This window comes from Petromyzon marinus, unplaced genomic scaffold (assembly GCF_048934315.1).
Source record: "Petromyzon marinus isolate PM22_M1 ecotype Great Lakes invasive population unplaced genomic scaffold, UKy_Petmar_22M1.pri1.0 PM_Scaffold_82, whole genome shotgun sequence".
Taxonomy (NCBI): Eukaryota; Metazoa; Chordata; class Hyperoartia; order Petromyzontiformes; family Petromyzontidae; genus Petromyzon; species Petromyzon marinus.
This window is the reverse complement of record NW_027423691.1, coordinates 294,983-302,637: the sequence shown is the minus strand read 5'-3', so window position 1 is coordinate 302,637 and position 7,655 is coordinate 294,983.

Here is a 7,655-nt window from a genome sequence, read left to right as displayed (position 1 = left end):
AAGGAATTAGCATAAAATTACCGTAAAGTGCAATAGGACCGGCAAGGAGGGGGGGAGAGGGGGAGGGGAGTGTGAAGGGGAATGAAACCATCTTCTCGGTTAATATTGTTTCTGTGTTTGTAAATCTGAACTGCCTCGTGGATAAATCTCTGATGAAAACCCGTGGCTTTACAAAGGACATTGGTATCGGAGAAAATGCTATCGTGATCACCCACAGCGTTGTAACAGTGGTCAGCTACGGCAGAAGAATTCGTTCTGCCGTGTTTCAAATCTAATGTGTGCTCGCGATTTCGGTCAGAGACACGTCGTTTCGTCTCCCCGATATAGCAATCACCACAAGTGCAGCTCAATTTGTAAACCCCGGGGTACTAAATCATACCAAACATTAAACTAATTTCAATGGTAGTATATTTATCCAAGTAGTGATATACAGAACTTTCATTGCAGCTTATTTCACTTCAAACCACATTTGTAAACTCCCCTCCCCCTCTCCCCCCCGTGCCGGTCCTCTACGTTACGGTCATTCCCCTTCACACTCCCCTCCCCCTCTCCCCCCTCCTTGCCGGTCCTCTTGCAGTTTACGGTCAATTTATGCTAATTCCTTCGTCAAAGCGTTTTGTGTCCTCCCACACAGCTTTAAAGGACGCGACCTGGGCTGGACTGTCTTCACTCCAACGCTGTCTTCGTGACAGTACGGTCCCCTTCACCTGATGAAGGCCACTTGTGTTGTGGTCGAAACGTTGTGATTTTTGTTGTTTTATTTTTTACCTACGTGACTTTACCGAATAGATCCAAAGAGTATGCTGTTGTTGTTAATTGGCCTTGGGCACCACTGCCAACGCAGCTGCAGCATCCCCAACATACTCTTTCCACATTTTGTATGTCCAGCAATGGATTGTCAAATGACTCCGTGAATGATATTCATTGTTTCATTTTTATTAGTGACATAGACGCGATGTTGCTGCTGCGAGGTAATGGTCAGCACAGTCGACGTGCAATTCCTTAGGCCGCCGGGTCTATCTCCCAGTGCGGCAGCTGAAATAAACGGGCGAGTTTGTGACCTCTCCTCGCTCTGCCCACCCAGAACCAAGGGAGGGCGGGGCGGGGGGGTCTAGCAGAATCATTTACATTTATACTTGAGGAATGCGATGAGCTATACAACTCTTTTTCTTAGATGTCCATTCGAGGTGGGTCAGATCGTTACAACAACAAACAATACAAAAAACACGTAAGTGTAAAGTATGGGAAAGATAAGCAAATCACTTATAAACAGGATTTACAAAAAAACTTTACTTTAGCAGGTAAAGTCCACTGAGCTATTAGCTTCTTTTTCAGAAGCCATACCCGATAGCTCAACGAAGTGGCTTATCACGTGGACATTTATAGCAGCCAAATACTCCACCCAGGGAGAATATGCACACTCCAAATATACAGGCATCAGAGTCCGGATCGAAATCACGACCTGTATACTAGGATAGGAATATAACATCTCGCCATTGTGGTGACCCATTCGCTTCCTCTTCCCTCCCCTCGCCCCTCAACTCCGTCTCTTTCTTCTTTTTATAGCTCTTCCGTTACCCCTAAGTATGCCTCTATCACTCTCACTCATTCCTCAATCCTTGTAACATGCCCGTGTACACTAGATCATTCCATTCTGTAATTGTTATGCAAGCTACATCATAGAGTGCATGGGGAGAAGGCGCTCTATAGAAATATAACTTAGATTAGACATGGGCTTGCAGCGTGGACAAGTAGGGCAGCATGCGTTGACAGAGCAACTTCAAGACTGCACCTTTGCCTTGTCCTCTGTCCGTCTTTGTCTCTCTGAATCTTACCAGAGCGATCATCATCCGATTGGAGACATCGGAGTTCTTGAAGGCGAGCCGGAGGCCGCAGTGGATGGAGCTGAAGATGTTGGGGAGGACGAGAACGAAGGCGAGGACCCAGGAATAGAACTGGTTCTGGTCGAGCTCGCCGGCCTGCCTGGCGACCCTCTTCATCTCGGCCAAGTACACCAGGCTCAGTTGCATTCTACCACATTGCACACGCGAGACAGAAAAAAGCGTCACGATACTCTGCGCATCCTATCTACATAGGGAATCCTCGTTGAGCGTGCGGCATTCACTCTCCGCGTCTTCTGCTTTCACGCAATTTATATTTTATGGAAGGTTTTTCGTTAAACGCGCACTGCGCCTGCTATAACGCGAGTCTAGTATGTGACAGACTTCTAGCTATAACGTGAATCTTGCTTGTGGCACACTGCTCGCTATACATGTGCAGTTAACCCTCCTCAGATTTCTGGCAACTGCCTGATGATGCTGGCTGTAACTCCCAGCGAGGCGTCCATACCCAGTTGGTGAATGTGTGTGGATCACTCTCGAACAACAACAACAACCACACCAATGGTGCTCAATGTCAATCAATAAATCAATGCTCCTGCTGCTGCTGAAGCAGTAATACACATTGATTGGCTGCACATTTGTTCAGTGACAACCTCATTAATTAAGTATGGCTTAAGTGAGATATATCTCGTCTATGTACACGGGTGTGCCTGTGTGTATCCGCAACATCTGAAAGGCATTGCTGTGTCAGCGGTTATGGTGAGGGCAGTGTAAAGTATTTCATGGCATGACAAAAAAATAAATATGCTTACAGAATACAATAAAACCCACAGACCGAGACGTCCCACAGGTTGTCGTCGATGAGACTAAGAATAATAGCAACTGAGATGCCGACTACATGAACACGATGTGAGGGTTGAGGTGACGAGATGTTATCTCGCTCGTCTGGTCCACAGGAGCTCGTGGGTTCGATCCCGTCCCTGACGATGCCTATTTTATATTTAGAGTCTGCGTGGTCTCTCTCTCCCCGTGGTCGTGTGGATTTTTCGCTGGATCCCCCAATTTTTCTCTCCACATTTAGAATCAACATCACGTGTTCAGAGTATTTAACTGCTATACATTTCCAAGTGATGATGATACATCACTAAGTTGAGCTATCATTTGTGGCCAGGTCGCTCATGACATTTGTATTCTATGCAACTCAGTGGGCTTTACCTAGTAAAATAAAAATTTGTTTTAGTTTTTTTCATATCGAGGGCATGTGTGTATATATCTTGAGCTTCTTTCCCACTGTAAGTAGCCAACCGTGCTAATCGGAGGTGTGGGAAACGAATCGCGTGATCGTGCAGCAATGAGGTGAGGCTGGGGAGAGAGGTGAGGGAGTTTCTCCTTTCTCCTCACCTTGTTGAGCACCGCCGTTCCGAACACGGCGAGGAAGAGCAGTGTCAGGAGGATAAACCTGAGAACCCGAAGACCCCGAGTTGAGGACTCCTCCTCATCGATGTCTGGGCGAATGTTGAACCTGTCCCAGGATCTACGGTGGAAACAGACGTTCGGTCGAGTCACAGTGAATGTTGTGTTGCGAAATTGCTCTCCTTAATCAGTTGCTGCTGTTGCTGAATCTGCAGTAATGCATTAGATCTTTTGTTCACGTAACAACTTTTTTAATTGGTTGCGTTAGGTGGAGGAAGCTTTGCGACACGACATTTTACACATACGATCTGACCCGAAAATCGATTACGAAGCACGATAAGTGGTCGCAACAGTCTACACTTTGCTAGATTCAGTCGAATAACTTCAGAGCTTTAATCGACGATATTCGTTGCCAATAGGAAGAAGACGTTGACGAAGCAAATGGAGAGGAGGGCAAAAAAACAACCCTCTTATAATTGTGCAAAGGAGACTGGATCGGTGGACGCTGGGCATTGCACGAAGAGGCAAGGAGAGGAAGACCATGCGTGACCATTCTGGTCAGCGTGGACTGGGGAAGATGCCACTTTGTGACCGATGCTCACCCATGCCTGAGAGGAAATTGACATCTCCTGTCGCCGAGTCTGGAGCGATGGCATCCTCTGAGACATTGATCCCAGACGACGGTGACTCTAGCAGCTTGAGCGACGCATTCTGGGGCATTGCTTCGCTTTGCCAGAAACTGGTTGGCTATTAAAGCTAAACATAAGAGGGTCGGTTTTATTACGTAATTGTTTTTAAATATACATTTTAGTTTGTCGCCTACGATCGAATCACCCACCTGTTTGCTGGTGCTGCTGAAGTAACCAGGTTCACAGGGCAGTTGGCTGACCATGATTTGTCTCACGCACGCAGTAACTCCATTATATGTTTTGACGAAAACTTACCAGTGTCTTCAATGCCACCAATTGGGGGTGATACGGAATTCGCCAAAATGTTATTTGCGTGTTTGTCCATTGCCATTTCATTTGAATCTCGCCCTTCATTCGAGGCTAATCGACGCAGACAATTAACATAATCGAGGGATGCTGCAGTGTTTGCGATTCTCCCGTTGCGGCAGCTGGCCTCTGTCCAACCAGCAGTTCAAGTCGATCGACTGATCGCATGTGGTGGGTTGAAGTGTGGGTACCCCCACCCATTCAATACGTCATTTAGGCCCGTCTCGAAGAGTGGGCCGCATACAACCCTAGCGGGGGCCCATAGGACTCCCCGTGGTGAAGGGAGGCGCTGCCACCAGCAACACCACGGTGGCGAGATGTTATCTCCCTCGCCTAGTATGTAGGAGGTCGTGTATTCGATCCCGACCCTGACGCCTATTGCGCCTATTGTATATTTGGAGCTTGCATGTCCTCTCTCGCTGTCTCCCCATGGCCATGTATTTTTTTGCGGGTCCTCCGAGTTTTCCCTCCACATTTGGAATAAAAATCACGCGTTTAGAGTATTTGGCTGCTATAAATTCCCACATGATGAGCCATTTGTTTGAGCTATCATTTGTGGCCAGGTCGCATGTGAAAATAGCTTTACAGCACAGTGGGCATTACTTGGGCGAGAACATTCCACAAAGCACCGTGAGAGATGACACCGACTTGAGGCGGTGTTCATCCAGCAGTGGATGAATCAATGCTGATGCTCACGATTATTGATGGCGGTTGTGGTGGTTGTGGGGGTGGTTGTGGTGTAGGGAGTGGTAGTGTGGTAGTTAGCACGCTAGCACGCTAACTACCACTCGTACAGACGATTATCTGTATCAGTCCTAGGCCTCCCCTAGGTCGACTCAACCTCAAATGAGTACATTTTTGTAAAAATCGCCACAAAGGAGATAAAAGCGGCCGAGCGTGGAGCTGGCCACCCACTCCCGAGTGTGCCATTCCAACCTTAATAGGTGCTCGATAACAGCATTTGGGCCAACAGTCTGTTAAAGCTATGAGGTGGATCTGTTTCTTTTGCGGTGGTTATGGTGGTAGTGTTGTTGGTACTGTGTTGTTGATAGTGGTGGTTGTTATGGTGCTGGTTTTGGTTGTGGTGATTGCGGTGGTGGTGAAACGTTAACTTACTTCTCGCATTGGGTTTGGGGCTCCACTTCTTCTGATTGTGCTTTCCTCTGCACGTCCCTGCGTTTGTCCGCACACGGGCAGTCGCATTTCCATTCAACAGCTCCCGCCTCTCCTTTCTCTGGTGGCTTTAAGGACTTCGGTGATGCTTGAGGCTTCGTCATCGCCCGTCTACGCGTTTGGGAGCTCAAATGCCGGTGGTGGTAGAGTCTCCCTCTCGGGTCTCCCTTCAATAATCATTAAACCCCTACCTGTCTGCGATGAGCTGTGGCGTGATTAATGGACATAACTCATCTGTAGAGCTCAACTGAGAGTCGTTGAGACAATCAGCCCAATAGTTTTATCTTTGAGATGCGATTGTGTTGATACGCTACACTCTTACAACGTGTATTATAATTGTCACACGAACTAGCGATAATAATTATTATGAAATTGGCAAGATTCATAGTTCATAGTTCATTTATTTGGTATAGCCCTGTGAGCCATTCGGCTCTTGAATCGGGTGCAACCGCAACAAACAAAAAACATGAACAAGAAAACATCTTAAAGTGATTATGTGACTGTGCAAACAGAAAATACAGGAAAAAAATATCAAAATATTCCTGAAATAGCACCGTACACCAACGCTGTGTGCAAAAATCCCAGTGGGATGCAAGTCAAATAACAACAACAACAACCACAAGACAACTAAGATTAAGGCCATCAGTCTAACTCCGTACTACAATAAACAAAAACATGGCCAAAACAAAAAAAAACGTTTCGAAATCACCAAAATAAAAGCCATAAATCCAATGTAACAGTGATCATAGGGACTGTGACCGAATTTTTTACAATAAACTACATAAATAAATTATAACACCAAAATCTAGAGCGATATTTTAGGCCACTGAATAGCAGTGGCAGCTAGGGTTGTACAACTCCTCTAGAGCAGTTTTGAGTGAAGATCTCATAGGTAGTGATTCAAGTTGCAGTTTATTGGCAACAGCATTCCAGACCCTGGGGGCATCAATAGCAAAGACCCTTCCTCCAGTTTTTGTACGGCAATAGGGAATGTGAAGCTGGTAAATGAGCGAAGACCTGAGGTCAAATTTGTTCTTTGAAACAGAGAGGAGATCCAGTAGGTAGTCTGCGGATTTTTTTGTAAGTACATCGTGAATAAATAAGATCTGGTGCACAAGCCGTCGAACATTAAGAGATGTTAAGTTTGACCCAATGTAGAGATCAGTGGTGAGTCCTATATGGGCAGTTCAATGCAAATCTTAAGGCCGAGTGATAGATGGAATCAAGCTTCTTCAGTACAGTACTTGGGGCTGATTTATACACGATGTCACAGTAGTCAAGTAGAGGCAGTATGGTAGCTTTTATCAATTCCAAACGGAACATTGGGGGGAAGCAGTGCTTGTGTCGATACAGAAAACCAATTTTTATTTTTGTCTTTTTACCAATATAATCAATGTGATCTTCAAAACTAAGTTTTGAATCCAGGATGACCCCAAGATACTTATAGATCTTGACTTGCTCTATTTGATAATTATTCAAGGAATGTAATTGGGGAAAAATAACTTCCTGCTTTAGTCCCGGAGAGAAGCATAGCACCTTGGTTTTGGAGGTATTCAGGACTAGTTTAAGAGAAACTAGCTGATGCTGTAGTTTGTTGAAATCACCCTGGAGCTTAGCAATCACGTCATCCGGAGAGCGGCCAGCAGTAATCAGTATCGTGTCATCTGCAAAAAGATTTACCCTGGAATGATCCAGTTCAGTGCCCAAGTCATTGACATAAAGAGAGAACAAGAGGGGGCCGAGGATGGAACCCTGTGGAACCCCTTTTGTTATCTTAACACTGTTTAACCTCCAACCATCTGTGAATACAGTTTGGGTGCGAGAAAATAGGTATTTTTTTAACCATTGTGCTGTGTTCTCGGAAAAACCGAGGCAACTTAGTTTACTAAGCAGGGTGTTGTGGTCAACTGTATCAAAAGCTTTGGACAGGTCAAGAAAAAGACAGGCACAGTACTGCTTATTATCAAGGCAATTGTAAATTTGATTCAAAGAGTCTAATGCAGCAGATGTGGTGCTGTATTTTTTCCGGAACCCAGATTGTTTTAGATGTAGTAGATTGTTGGTGGACAGGAAACTGCTAATTTGGTAGTTCAATAATTTTTCAAAAATTTTCATCAATGGGGACAAAATTGAGATAGGTCGGTAGTTATTGGGATCATCTTTAGGGCCCCCTTTGTGAAGTGGACGGACATAGGAATGTTTCCATTCTAGAGGAACTGATGCTTCTTTGATG